Source organism: Lactuca saligna, chromosome 3 (assembly GCF_052625555.1).
Source record: "Lactuca saligna cultivar CGN05327 chromosome 3, ASM5262555v1, whole genome shotgun sequence".
NCBI classification, from domain to species: Eukaryota; Viridiplantae; Streptophyta; class Magnoliopsida; order Asterales; family Asteraceae; genus Lactuca; species Lactuca saligna.
Genome location: NC_136419.1, coordinates 209,604,671 through 209,619,721, shown reverse-complemented (window position 1 = coordinate 209,619,721; position 15,051 = coordinate 209,604,671). Strand labels below are relative to the sequence as shown.

Below are 15,051 nucleotides of genomic sequence, written 5' to 3'. Positions count from 1 at the left end.
TCTTACGAGTTATCAATCAATCAAACAATCAACAAGAATAAGAATGGGAGTAGAAGAAGAATAATATCAAGCTTGCACATGTTAATAACTCGAAAAACCTCAAGTACAACTCGATGTTCTCTGGCCGTAAACTCTTAACTATCAACAACTACAAATGACCAAGAACAACCCTTTATATAGAAGACACAGGCCGTAAACAAGGTTTACGACCATAAACGTATTTACGGCCGTACACAAATACTCAGGCCGTAAACATACCTAACACCATAGAAATATACCAAATGACTCAAAAGACATTTATACAAAGTAAAGTCTAGACCAAACCACTAACTGAACCCTACATGTTTTATGTTATTATGGATGGAACCCATGTTTTGGAAATGTTGTAGTTTGATTTTGAAAAAAAAAATAGAATGGATTTTTGGGATTTTACATGTTGTGATTCCTTTCATAGTCTAGTTGATTTCGAGTTTTTACAATGAGTCATTTTTCAATGTGGACATACAGTTGAGAACATAAAGGTTTGTTGAGTTCCTATAGTTGGATTTATTGTTCATGTAATAAGCTTAAGATTGAATTAGCTTTTGGCTTTGATGTTCATACCTTGGCTTCTACACGATGTATTTATAGTTGCTAGGTTAGCGGTTCGTAGCCTCGATCCAAATTTTTTTAGGGTTTCGGGTAAGAAAAAAGATAAAACTCATTAAAGATGTATTCACTCGAAACTTTAAAAATCAAGGTTACTACAAATAAAAAATATAAATAGTAACATATTAAGGGCGTGTTCGGCACAACCAGCTGGTAGCAAGTAGCTTGTAGTTGGTAGAGGGTAGCTTATAACTTGTAGCGTTTTGTTAAACGCTATATGTAGTAGCATTTGGATTTGGAGTGTGTTGATTAAACTAAATGCTAGAAGCATGTAGTGCCAAACGAGGCTTTCTATTTTAATAAGAACGTCTTGTCAAATGCTAGAAGCTAGAAGTTCTCAAACGCTCCAAAACGTTTCGTGCCGAACACGTCCTAAAACAAATATAATATAAATGCAAACGTAAAAAGAAAGACGTGATTTTCGTTTGTTGTTATAGTTAAGAGAATGGGAAAATGAAAACAAATGTCAATTAACATATCACTTAAGCATGAAATATGTAATAATACAAACAAATCAATAGATAACACATATCACTTAAACATGAAATATGTAATAATACAAACAAATCAACAGACAATGCACTTTTATAGATTTAGAACTGTGTTAAACAGTTGATTTATTTGGCTAATTTTGGCATTAAGTAAATCATTTTATAATTCATTTTAGTCTATTTTTACTTATATGATAAGCCATTACACAAGTTGGCAACGAAAATACAACAAATTCAAAATAAACATTAAAACAGATTCATATTTTCAATAAAAACAACCGATAGCCACGTTTATTTTCTTTTCCATATTGTTTCCCATTTTAGTAAACCACACTTTCTTTGATTTTTCAACTTTCCATTTCTAATCCAATATAGCCCTTCTTTGGTTCTCAATCTTTATGGTTGACAATCTAACTCTCCAAAAAAGCAAAATTCATGTGAAATAATGAAGTATTTAATGTTTTTGGGTCCATTGAGCTTTTTTTGTATACATAGGAAAACATTAATTCGATCTACTCTAATAAATGAAGATTTTTTTTGCCACATGTCACACTAACATTTAATTTGCCAAATGTCATTTTGTGTTTATTTTGAATTAATTTTTTCTCTTAAACTTACCCCTCTGATTTGCAATATGGTGAAAAGTCTGTACCCTTCTTCCTATTTCTCTTGCCGAAAAATACACCATCGGAAAACACCCCTCCTCTCTCGCCCCACCCACCTACTTGATCGTCAACATCACCCATCATACCTTACCCATCACCCAAACCATACTAGGTAGCATCGCCGATGAACACTAATTACTCCATCACTCCTTCCTTTTTATCCCTATTTTCTCAATTTTTTCCTCTTTCAGATTGGGGAAGAGACCATTTTCAGATGGTGGATTCAGATTAGGAATGAAACTTGTTACAAAAGAGACATTTTCACTCCAGCAAAATCAACACCCCCTCTTTCTCTTGCAATATATTGATTTCTTTTCTTTCTTATTTCTTTATGATCGAAGATCGCTTCTCTATGCGTGTGTGTATCACACATCACATAAATAGGGAAATCAAACTCCTTTTTCTTTTCTCTACTCAAAATTTCACAAAGCCACCCGATTTTTTCTTTAATAACAGATGAGAACTTAGGAATATGGACAAAAAAGGGATGCAATCTTTTTCTTTTTCTCATGCAGGTCTCATATCTGATTTTTTGTTCATCCAATCAAAATCCTATACAAATTTGATATCAATGGGTTTGTAACCGGGCTCGATAGTCTAGATTAGGAAAGCACACATGAACCTACTTCACCGACATCTCATGTTGTTTTAGCTCAAATGGGTTTACACACCTTTTTCGTGTTTTTCATTTTGTTTGAGTTTGTGTTTTTCAATTTTCCAATGTGTGTATTGAACCCCAATCAAATATATGTGTATCGAATGGTGCAATTGAACCCCAATCAAGTGTGTATTGAATCGAGCAAATCTATTTGAACATTGAAGAGTAGAGAAATCAGAATCCATTGTCTCTATAGGTGGGAATCCATGGAGAGAGAGAGAGAGAGAGAGAGAGAGAGAGAGAGAGAGAGAGAGAGAGAGGTGGGACCCCTTTGTAATTTATTTTATTTTTTTTTTCATTTTTTTTAAAATAAGAGGAAACAACATAAATGATGCATATGGTAGTGAAATGACGAAAATGAACTTAAGTTAACGGGCAAAACTTAACGGAGTTAACAATAAGAACCAATCATCAAAAGTTTTAAAAGCCTAGGTACCATCTATGATGTTTTTTAAATCATGAAGACTAAACTTCATATTTAGGATAACCACAAAGACCATTTATGACTTTTTTTTTTTAATTTAATGTAATATTTATTATAAATGTAGTAATTAATGAATATCAATTTCATTAATACACTTTGATTATAATTTCAAAATTCTCAAATTAAAACTAATTAGTTTTTTTTTGTTTAGTACTTAAATTATTTGTTTAAATTTACAAGATAAAAAAAAACATTTCAATTTTAATATTTCATTATTTTTCTTATTTTCTTATAAATTTAAAGTTATCAAATATTTAGACCTTCATATTTAACTTTTTTTTAAAAAAATAACTCGTGTAATATATGAGTTTCACAACTAATTAGATAATAGTCGAATATGTGGTGTAACATTGACTAAGGTGCTGTTTGTTTTATTAAAGCAAAAATAAATGAAATATGCAGACCACACATTTGTAACCCTCTGCAACAGATGAGATGGATCAAACGGTTGCAGACTGTAGTAAGAAGAAGTGTGTTTGTCTTTTAACATTTGCATGTTGCTGTAGATATTAAAAAAAATAAAATAAACTGATTTTATATAACAAAAATAATTTTTTTAATACCAAAAATTTAATAATATATGGAATTCCAGCAAAAATTAATGATATTTCAATAAAAAAATAAGGGTATTTTAGCAAGAAATTATCATTATTCAATATAAAAAAAAAACCATTTAGCAAGAATAAACAAAAAAAAAAACAAACGAAAAAAAAGAATATGAAACAAAAATTCAACAACATATAATCAAAATTCATCAAGATTTCAGAAACAAAAAAAGAAGAAGATGTTACAAGAAGCAATACAAGTGTTGTCCCAAGTTGATCACGCACAAATATTTTTTACTCTGAAGATTTCTAAAAAACAAACAACTGCGAGATATAAAATGTTGCACGTATGTTGCAGTGTACACCAATAAGAAAATTTTATAGAAAACAGAAAACACCTAAATTTTTCGGATGCTTACGTAAGATAAGTCATGAGTGATCATCCATGTACACCACCATAAAATGAGCCATAAGCGGTCGTCACCGTGTGTCGAACCCACCATTGGGCTATCCCATAGTTTGTTGTTCCAAAATTTTTATTCCAGTTCTCTTTTGACAATATTTTCCTTACATCCAAAAATAGGAAATGGTATTTTAAATATTTTAATTAATATTTGGTGAGAAGTAATGGGTTGACGTTGAAATTTTAGGGGATGGGGATGGTAGTGATGGTTGGTGGTAGCAGCCAACCGTCGACCGTTAGGAAGTTTTCTTATCATTTACTCAAAAATTATTATTACGTTAATATCATATTTCATTTTTGATAATAGCGCTATTATTTCTTCCGTCCCAACTAGAAATAAATCAAGTTACATGGGTTTAACATTCTCCCAAAATCTAGCCAACAAACAATAACAATTCATGGTGCACGTCATCACTTAGACAGAAAACGAGTTTTAGATGTTAAATATGTTCATCTTGATCATTCTCTTTCCAAAACCATGCATTGCATGTTTTTCTTCAATAAAACATACATACTAATAAAACATGGACCTTAACTAGTGTTTTAAAAGACTGTTAACATTGGTTGAGTTAGATTGTATGATTAAAAGTTTAAAACCTTTCTATCTCCCTTATGCGCTTTTGCTTTCACGTTCGTATCTCATGCTTTGAAGATTATGGACATGATCAGGAGAATTGCTAGGGTAATGATCCACCTCGATGATCGGAGCTCGATCCTTGTATCTATACTCTGATTTGAAGAAGTATCGGATTGCGATAAAGCTTCAATGTTAAAATTCGGGTTTGATCCATATAGTTGTTGAATTCCTTCAATATCGTCGACCTTCAAATCCATCTTTTTTTGTCTAGGTCTCAAACTAGGGTACATGACAGAGTCTTTCTCAAAACTGTGAGCTAATCCTAACACATGCCCGATTTCATGAGTTGCCACCGATTCCAAATCGACAGCGACTTTGGATTTCTCCGATTCAAAATCCATCGCCCATGTCTCTGCCGCATCAAGGTGGAGCTTTCCACTTTCCGGCGAGAACCCATGTGCTAAAACACCTAAAACTCCATCGAACGGCTCTCCATCGCCATGATCGCCGCTGTAAAACCCAATCTTGATGTCGGAAAACTCATAAAAATCTGATTCGGTGAAGTTCACCGGAATCACAGCTGACCACCGGGAGAAAGATCGTCGGAAGGCATGCTTTATATCAGAAAAGTTCAAATTTGAAACCATGCAGTTAGGGGAAAAAGCGTAAGTCAGAGTTGTTGGAATGGCACGTGACCATCTTGGCTTTCCATTGAAGTAATTATAATGTTGGATTTCATGAAAAATTGGTGGTGGAGATGTGTCACGTACGCCACATCTCGGTAATGTCATCTGAGAGATTGTTTCAGAGTTGAGTTTTCCGGTTATGGCTAGGCCATGTTTCTGTTGGTATTGGGTTACTGCAATCTGGAATTCGTCATCAAAGTTGTCACCTGAGCTCAAGTTGGTATCCAGCTTGAGGTATCCAAAACGTTGCATGTATTTCTTGAGCTCAGATATGCCGCTGAAGTTGCTGCCCTTTCTGGCATGAAGGAATTTCCCGAAGTTGCTCCAGGTGAAGTTTTGGCGGTTTAAGGTGGACGTGGTGGTGGTTACCGGAGGGGTTGGTCTGGCCTGGAGACATGTGGGATAGAAGAGTGCCAGAAAAAAGAATGAGTAGAGCATGGTGGGCTTGGAGACATGAAAGTGAAGTTTGGCATATTTGTAGCAAAATGAAAGGATTTTCAATAACCATAAAATCCAAATATTGTATTCATGATTTTTCGTAATATATTAATGTTAATATAAATGAAACTTCCTCCAATGTTGTATGCCTAAGTTATGTCACTGGATTAATTTGGTTGGACACCTTGAAAATTCGACTATAATATATATATATATATATATATATATATATATATATATATATATATATATATATATATATATATATATATATATATATATATATATATATATGTCTACGTTATTATATTCAAATTAATTATTGTGTTATTTTATAAATAACTGTGGGCCAATCAATTTTATTTATTTTAATAAAGTGATTAATATATATATTATTGAATTAAATGTAATTGAAAAATATCATCTAATTTAATTACAAGGGTATTTTAGTCAATTGATGTAGATTTAATAAAGGAAAATTCCATATTTTAAGAGATCATAAATTATATTAATTTTAAAAATCCGATTTTATGAATTATAATTATTTTAATTCGGACATTCTGATACAATATGTTTACTTGTTTAATTATATACTAAAAAATAAAAATATTCTTGAACAATAAAAAATAAAAATATTCTTGAATCTATTTCTTGATCATGACTTTAAAAAGTTTTTGTAGAATAACAAATTCTTGAACAATCAATTAAAGAATAAAAACAAAAAATATATTATTTCTTATAGAATACGAGTAACAATTGTTAAGAATTACAACGACTAATATATTTTAAGAGAATAATGTGGTCTGTTTCAATTTCGTGGTCCGTTCTTCAAGCATTAATTTATGTGATTCCAACATAATTGGAATTCGTGATTCCATTCCAATAGAATTGGTATTCGTGATTCCATTCCAATAGAATTGATGTGCTATATTTAGGAGATTATCGGCATGAAAGCTCCATGAAAAACATAAGGCACTCGATATGTAATAATTGCAACTGGCTCACTGGTAAAACTTATGTGCATCTACTAGGATAACCTGTGAAATTAAGCAAATTTGTGTCCCATTGATATCCAAGAAACATTAGTCCAATTTGCTTCACAATAATATATATACATGTAATAAGAGATTGATATAAACTTACCCGAGATATATATTCAAATGTTCATCATGTACAAACGAGATCACCCAACCATCATCTTCTTCAAGACCATCAGGCTTTGGCACAAACACAACACTTGAACAAAATGTGTTGTAAGTGGGACCCAATGAGGAGGATACTTAAAGCGAGCAACATCTAAAAAAAATGTCATGTCTCTTCCAACATGATAACCACCAACAGGCGAAAAGTGGCCACTACATGTCTGTAATAGAAAAATAACACATCTAATAAGCTCCTTTGATCACCAAACCACCAAATGGCTTAAAACTTGCCTGTTTAAAAGTTGCTCTGTTATATGATGAGATCATATGACAATCATCAGAAGTAGAACATGAAATGACATGACAATTACTAAACTCAAAGAAAAAGAAAACTAATTTTAAACACATCGAGATTCTGTGCAAAGAACTAACCTTCCTCCAATCTTCAATCAACTAAAACCCGAAATCGACAAATATTCAGTGAAAGAAATCAGTTTCCAGATTCCTAGCAACTCTAAACAATCTAGAATCACCAGAAAAAACCCAAACTATGGTGATAAGAAGGAGGCAAAAGTGGTCGGCGGTGAAGAAGAAGGAGGACGAAGTTGGGTTGATGTCGAATTGAAGAGATGGAGGTGTTATGGTCGGCCGACAGAGCAACCATCTACATTTTAGATAGATGAGCACTTACATGTTAGCGATCAGAGCAGCAACCTCCTACCATTACCACCGTCTGTAGTCTTCTCTTTCACCGAACCACCGTCTGATCCACTCACCTTATATCAATCGTAGAAAAACCACCACCAAAGCCTCGATGCTTCCCCCCTTCGTTCTTCAACCTTGCCTTGCTGTAAAGAGCTACTCCCATTATCATTACCCTGAAACCAGAAATCCCATCCCCGTCACTGGATTTTTGAAAATCCTTACAGAAAGCACCACTGCAATGATCCTTGAACCACCGGGAAGATGATGACCAATTGCAATCGTTTAAAGTGATTGAAGCAGACGACATAAAGAGGGATTAGGTTAAAATTGATCCTACAACGATTGATCAGATTAGTCGTATATAAAAGGGGGATTAGGTTAAAATCAAACGTAACTAGCAAAATTATAGGGAGTATTTGCGGAAGTTATTTCTCAAATTACCTAGTTACCTGTAACAACGTAAATTTTCAAAACGATTTTTCATTTTTAAAACATACATTTACTCAAAATAATGTCAAAACATAATGTATCAAATGTTATCATCAACAAACATATCCCATAATCTCAAAACATAAACTCCACGAGTGTGTACGAATCATGTTGGCGCGTTCCTGCGATCATCACTAGTACCTGAAACACATAACACAACAATTGTAAGCATAGATGCTTAGTGAGTTCCCCAAAATACCATATGCAACACATATACCTTTTCAGGCCATAAATCTGTGAGATCTTCCGATCCAGGTGTCTTCTGTCCCGAATTCCGGTAGACCTTCCGGTCCTACCCGTATTGACCTTCCGGTCCGTAACCTTCTGACCTTTCGGTCCATGTTATCTTGACCTTTCGGTCCTTATCATACATAACACACATAACACATACATATCACACAACAACATATGGAACATACATCGCATACCATACAAGACCTTTCAGTCACATATATATACCCTTCCAGGTACAGTGTAGTGAGAAGACTCACCTCGAATACCTCGGATAATCTCGCACACATACACACTGATCTAACCTCCGCCTAAACACATAAACAATTGTCTCAAATCAATAACGGTTATTCAGGCTAGACTAGACTCTTTCATGTCCTTTAAGAAGGCTAAAAGACCATTTTACCCTCCAAATGATCCACGAGTCCAATTGTTGACCGAACCCTAAAAGTCAACAAAAGTCAACGGTCAACTTTGACCAGACTCGTCGAGTGCACTCGTGTGACTCCGCGAGTCCATGCATGTCCTCTTCGCCCCTGGTCCTCACTTGACTCGCTGAGTCAACCCTACACTCAACGGGTTATCACAGGTCGCGAATCGCGGGGCAACCCGACTCGACTTGTCGAGTCCCCTTATAGACTCGTTGAGTTCCTCCCATGAGAACACTCAAAGGATCTTATGAGGTTAGATCCGCTTCTCTAATATATAGATCTGACTTCCCCATGACCAATAACCACGTAAAGGTCGAAACTTGACTCACATGCAATGCACCCAAGGATTCTTTTGGTGAAATAACCACTAAAATGGCTACCTAGGTTCACAAGTCAAAAGCGATGGCATAAAGCATAGCTATAGGGACTCTCTGGACCTCTTGAGGTCTAGATCTAAGAATCATTTCACCTTGGGACCTCATCCACTCCAAAGTCAAGCCAAAAATAATCCATATAGAAACCCTAGATTCAACTAAACATCATAATCAAGAGATTAAGCATAGATTGATACCTCCAACAGCTTCCTCCGATCAAATGGAAGTAGATCCAAGCTCCCCAACTCGCCTAGCTTGACCTTTCTCCTATCTTCTTGCTAAAGCACACAAGAAATAGTGGATTAGCCTTCATCTTGCACCACAAACGATCTCTCTGCTCTCTAGGGTTTCTCAGGGGTGTAGTGGCCGTAAATGAAGGCCATAAAGGCCTTTAAATAAGGCTCAGGCCCTGAGATCTAGGGTTTCACTTTACAGCGTAGACTCGCCGAGTCCACGCATCGACTCATCGAGTCCGATCATTAATCCAGACAAGATTTCGCGATCCTACTCGGCGAGTTTGAGCGTCTAATCGTCCAGTCCCTCCATTAAACTCAAAATAAATAATTAAAATAAGATATCTGGGAATCCGAATGTTACAATTCTCCCCTACTAGAATCATACTTCGCCCTTGAAGTCTCATTCTACAAACAGCTCTGGATGTGGCTTCCGCGTCTTCGCCTCTGGCTCCCAAGTCAGCTCGGACCCTCTTCGATGTTGCCACTAAACCCGAACCAGTGGCACTTCCTTATTTCTCAAAACCTTGATCCTCTAATCCACCACCACGACTGACCTCTCAACATAATTCAGACTCGCATCCACCTGAATATCCTCCAATGGTACTATCGCCGACTCGCCGACTATACAATTCCTCAATTGGGACACGTGGAAGGTATTATGGATCTGGCTCAATTCTGCAGGTAGCTCTAAGTGATACGCTACCCCACCCACTTTGGTCATCACCCTGAACGGACCAATATATCGGGGCCCCAGCTTGCCCCTCTTCCTGAATTGGATCACTCCTTTCCAAGGAGATACCTTCAGGAGTACGAAGTCCCCCACCTGAAACTCCATATCATATTCTTGCCTATCTGCATAACTTTTCTGATGACTCTGCACTGTCAACAACCTTTGCCTGACATGCTGTATCTGCTCTGATGTCTGAAGCACTATCTCAGTGATGCCCATCACTCGCTGCTCTACTTCTCCCCGTCAGATGGGAGTCCGACACCTACTCCAATATAACAAGTCGAATGGAGGCACAAAAATATTCAAATGGTGGTTGTTGTTATAGGAAAACTCAGCTAACGGCAAGTACATGTCCCAACTTCCTCCGAAGTCCAATACACATGCTCGAAGCATGTCCTCGATCGTTTGAATCGTCCGCTCACTTTGCCCGTCAGTCTGTGGGTGGTAGGCGGTACTAAAATGCAGTCTTGTACCTAACTCCTCATGGAACTTCTTGCAAAACCTGGAAGTGAAACGTACATCTCGATCTGACACAATCGAGATCGGTACACCATGTCGTGCTACCACCTCCCTCACATACACCTCTGCCAGCCTCTTTGTGGAAGAGCTCTTACTGATAGCAAGGAAGTGAGTGGTCTTCGTCAACCGGTCAACGATCACCTAAATTACGTCAACACCTCTCGCAGTCCTCGGAAATTTGGTGATAAAATCCATAGATAATTGTTCCCACGTTCACTAGGGAACCTCAAGTGGCTGCAACTTGCCGTGCGGGCACTAGTGCTCGGCCTTAACCCTGCGACAAGTCAAGCACCTCTCAACGAACCACGCCACATCCCTCTTTATACAGGGCCACCAGTACTCTCTCTTCAGGTCCAAATACATCTTAGTGGCCCCGAGATAGATCGAGAACCTCGATCGGTGCGCCTCCTCCATTAAAGTGGTATGTGCCCCGCCTACATACGACACCTAAATCCATCCCTGAAAGGTCATAAGCCCACGACTATCAGTAACGAACTTAGGTACCTCACCAATCACCCGCTCTCTTTTGTGATTCTACGGTCTCACAGCCTCTGCCTGGGCCTCCCGAATGGTGTCCAACACTGGGGTCATCACTGTTAACCGCATACAAATGTCTCGAATTGGGGCACTCTCCGACCTTCGACTTAGGGTATCGGATACAACATCATCCTTGCACGGGTGGTACAGGATCTCAAACTCGTAATCCTTTACCATGTCCAACCATCTCTTCTGGCGCATATTCAGGTTGGGCAGATCCATCAGATACTTCAAGCTCTTGTGGTCCGTCTATACGGTACACCGAACCCCATACAGATAGTGACACCAGATCTTGAGGACGAACACCACTACCCCCAGCTCCAAATCGTGGGTGGGATACCTCATCTCATAAGGCTTTAGCTGCCTTGATGCATACGCAATCACATGCCCCCTCTGCATAAGCACTGCACCCAACCCTAATATTGATGTGTCGCAATGCACCACAAAATCCTCCATCCCTTCCGGGAGGGCTAACACCGGAGCCTCGCATAGTTTCTGGCGAAGTGTCTCAAATGAGGTCTGCTGCTCCGGTCCCCATGAAAAAGAAAAACCCTTCCGGGTCAACCTGGTGAGAGGCACGACGATCTTGGAGAAATCTTTGATAAATCTCCAATAGTAGCCAACCAATCCTAGAAAACTCCTGATCTCGGTGGGTGATCTCGGCACCAACCACCTTAATCTTGCCCGGATGGAACAATATCCCATTCTGGTTGACGAGATACCCCAAGAACTAGACCTCCCGTAACCAGAACTCACACTTGGAGAATTTGGCATAAAGCCTCTCCGACCTCAATACCCCGAGAATCTCTCAGATGCTCCTCATGTTGCTCTCTAGATCTCGAATACACCAAAATATCATTAATGAACACGATCACTGATTGATCCAACATCGGCCTGCACACCCTATTCATGAGATCCATGAACGCCGCTGGTGCATTGGTGAGCCCGAAAGGCATCACCATGAACTCGTAATGCCCATAACGAGTCCTGAATGTCGTCTTCTGGATATCTTCATCCCGCACTCTCATCTGATGATACCCAGACCTCAAGTCAATCTTGGAGAACCAAGACGCCCCCTACAACTAATCGAACAGGTCGTCGATGCTCGGTAATGGGTAACAGTTCTTGACCGTCAACTTGTTCAACTCTCGCTAATCAATGCACATCTGGTGTGAGCCATACTTTTTCTTGACAAAAAGGATCGGTGCTCCCCAAAGGGAACTACTCGGTCTAATAAACCCCTTCCCTAACAGCTCCTGAAGTTGCGAGGATAATCCTGCATCTTTGGCGGCGCAAGGAAATAAGGCGACATGGCAATAGGTGCTGCCCCCAGAACCAAATCGATGCGGAACTCTACCTGCATCTAGAGTGGCACACCCGAAAAATCCTTGGGAAAAACATCCGGGAATTCGTGCACTATCAGAACATCATCAATCGAACTTGGCCTCCCAGCGGCCACTCATGTGTCCGTCACATAGGATATAAACCCGCTGCATCCCTGCTGTAAACTCTACCTCGCCTTAGCAGCTGAACAGAATGCTGACTAAGAACGGGTACCCTCGTCGTACACCATAAGTACTCCCCCACTAGGGTCTCGTATCGTCACCAACTGTCGCTCGCAGTCTATAACATCCCTAAACCGGCTCAACCAATCCATTCCCACTATAACACAAACGTTCCCCATCGTAATCGGGACCATATCAATCGAGAACTCAACACCGAAGATCTCGAGTACACATCCCCGAATCACCTCAGTAGCATAAACCACTTGCTCGTCAGCTATGGAAACCCGAAGAGGTCGACTCAATGCCTCTGGACAAATACTGATGTGATAACTAAAAGCTAACGACACAAAGGATCGACTCGCACCCGAGTCAAATAACACCAATGCAGGTACAAAATTTACAAGAAAAGTACCTACGCATATCATAAAATAAGCATCGCAACCTAATTCAGCATAAATAAATGAAGAATACGTAGCAGCCACAACATCAGGCGCTGCACAGACCTCCTCCGCTGTTAACTGGAAAGCTCTCATGCGAGCTTTCGGTGCCTCAGCCTTCACTGGCCATCCCTCAGTAACTCGTACAGACCCCTACACTGACCCCTGCAATAGCTATGGACACTCGGCCTTCTGATGGCCCGTCCGGTTGCAATGAAAGCAAACCATAAATCTGTAACATCCCAAAAATACAGTCTAAAAATTTCGTTTTAAATTAGTAATAAAACCATATTCATCAAACGTCATATAAAAACAAATCATAAACAATGTATCTCAAAATATCTTAACAACTATCAAATATATCAGAGTATAAACATCCTAGGCTGAACGAATGGTGTGTGCACTGCAATCATCCCGAACTCCTCTTTTGAAAACTAAGTACCTGAAACCAAAACTGAAACTGTAAGCACGAAGCTTAGTGAGCTCCCCCAAACTACCACATACTATACAATAACATATAAACACATATTGGGGCTTGCCCACTGCATCGGGCCGAAACCCAGAAACTGCATCGGACCGAAGTCCAGAACTGACTGGGACCTTGTACCCTGCATCGAACCGAAGTCCGGAACTAACTGCATCAGACCGAAGTTCGGAACTGACAGGGACCTTGTCCCCTGCATCGGACCGAAGTCCGGAACTAACTGCATCGGACCGAAGTCCGGAACTGACTGGGCATAGCATAGCATAGCAAAAACACATATCAAATAGCATAACACATCTGATCATAAACTCATATACTGCATACTACGTCAGGCCGTAGCCCATAACACATAACACATAAATCCTGTCTGAGCCACGAAGGCATCAAACAAACTAACAACTGCATCGGACCAAAGTCGGGAAACTACTGCTATTAAACGGGTCGGCATTGTGGCCTTAGACCCATTCCTACTTGAAGGAAACTCACCTCACACTGCTGAAGTCCCGTAGACACAATCCCACACTGCTGAAGTCCTGCAGACTTAACCCCAACTGCTGGATGACAGATTCCTGAACTGTCAACACCAAAACAATACCCAATTAATAATTGGGTTCTAACACATATCTATAAATACATGCTTTGGATAATTACTACATTACCCCTAGCTCGGCTTACCCAAGCCCAAGGCCCAATCCATAGGCCCAAAGTTAACTAAGGATCAAAGCCCAACATATGGCCCAATTTTCCAAATTGGGCCAAAACCTCCACATGGACTTCCCTTGAGGCCCAGTTGCTCAGTCCGGTCCAACATGTCTCATTCAAAGGGCCCAATATCGTACAACCATCTAGGACCAAACTATGGCCCATCTATGGCCTAATTTTCTAAATTGGGCCCAATCCTTCATATGGGCCTTACCCTAGAGCCTAACTAATTACTCTAGTCCATTTAATTATTCTAGGATGGCCCAACACAAAGCCCAAGAGAAATTAGGGTTTCTCATAAAATAATAATTAGGGTTAAGTGTTTCTCATTAACCCATTAAGGGCTTAACCCACTAAGGACTTAATCCATTAAGTCCATTATTGCTTAGATTAATTTCTGCCAATGATTATTATTTAATATTTCACTTATTAAATAATTCCCGTGTGTGTCCCCTGATAATTTCTCAAATGTTAGTATCTTCTCAATTAGCCCATGAAGGACTTAGTCCATTAAGTTCTTTACTCTACTAGATTAATGGCATGGAATAGTTTGGGCTTAAATCACAATCCAATCCCAATGGCCCAAAAGTGGGTCCAAAAGGTCCAAGGCCCAAATGCTAACAGTTAGGGTCTTCCACCCAAACATGGCCCAATAGGCCCAACACCAATCTCTAAGCCTATTAGGGTTTACTAACGGGGCACCACCCACTACCACCTCGGGTAGTGGTGGTTGATGGCGGCACACGTTTTGATTCATTTCATTAATCTTTCACTCAGTACAATTACAATGCTTTTAATCCAGAAATAAACACACACACACTAACTAACTAACTAACACACACACACATACAACTACCCTAGTGGTGGTCGGCGG

At 39.0% G+C, this 15,051-nt stretch overlaps 1 pseudogene; it reads right to left on the bottom strand.

Moving 5' to 3' along the window:
- Window positions 1-4,304: 4,304 nt before the first annotated feature.
- LOC145037772 (metalloendoproteinase 1-MMP pseudogene) lies at window positions 4,305-5,738 on the bottom strand (annotated as a pseudogene).
- Window positions 5,739-15,051: the final 9,313 nt, after the last annotated feature.